Below are 375 nucleotides of genomic sequence, written 5' to 3'. Positions count from 1 at the left end.
AAAATTTCTAGCAAGTGTGTTTAACAATTAAACACAAAATTCATGAAGAATTAAGCTAGCAAAACCGATCATAGCTGTTCAAAATTTTTTGCATGGAATCTTTATTGTTTTAGAGCTCGAAAACATGATTTTTATGAACCTTTTTCATACTAAATCAAGTTAGGACAAAACATGCAGTAATTTAATTTGATAAAGTTAATTTTTAACAATTAAAAACTGCTCATAACACTTTTCCAATGTTAGTAAAAATAATTGGCACATTAGTCCCCAAAACACCTCAAAATTATTCGGTTTCAACTTGGCTTCGCAAGCGTTTTAATTCATTCATTAATTCTTCAACTAAACATGATTTTAAACCTTTTAAAACATGTTTTA

Source organism: Theobroma umbraticum, unplaced genomic scaffold (genome assembly GCF_002168275.2).
Source record: "Theobroma umbraticum cultivar Fairchild unplaced genomic scaffold, ASM216827v3 scaffold_77.0, whole genome shotgun sequence".
Classification (NCBI taxonomy): domain Eukaryota; kingdom Viridiplantae; phylum Streptophyta; class Magnoliopsida; order Malvales; family Malvaceae; genus Theobroma; species Theobroma umbraticum.
This window is presented reverse-complemented; position numbering follows the sequence as displayed.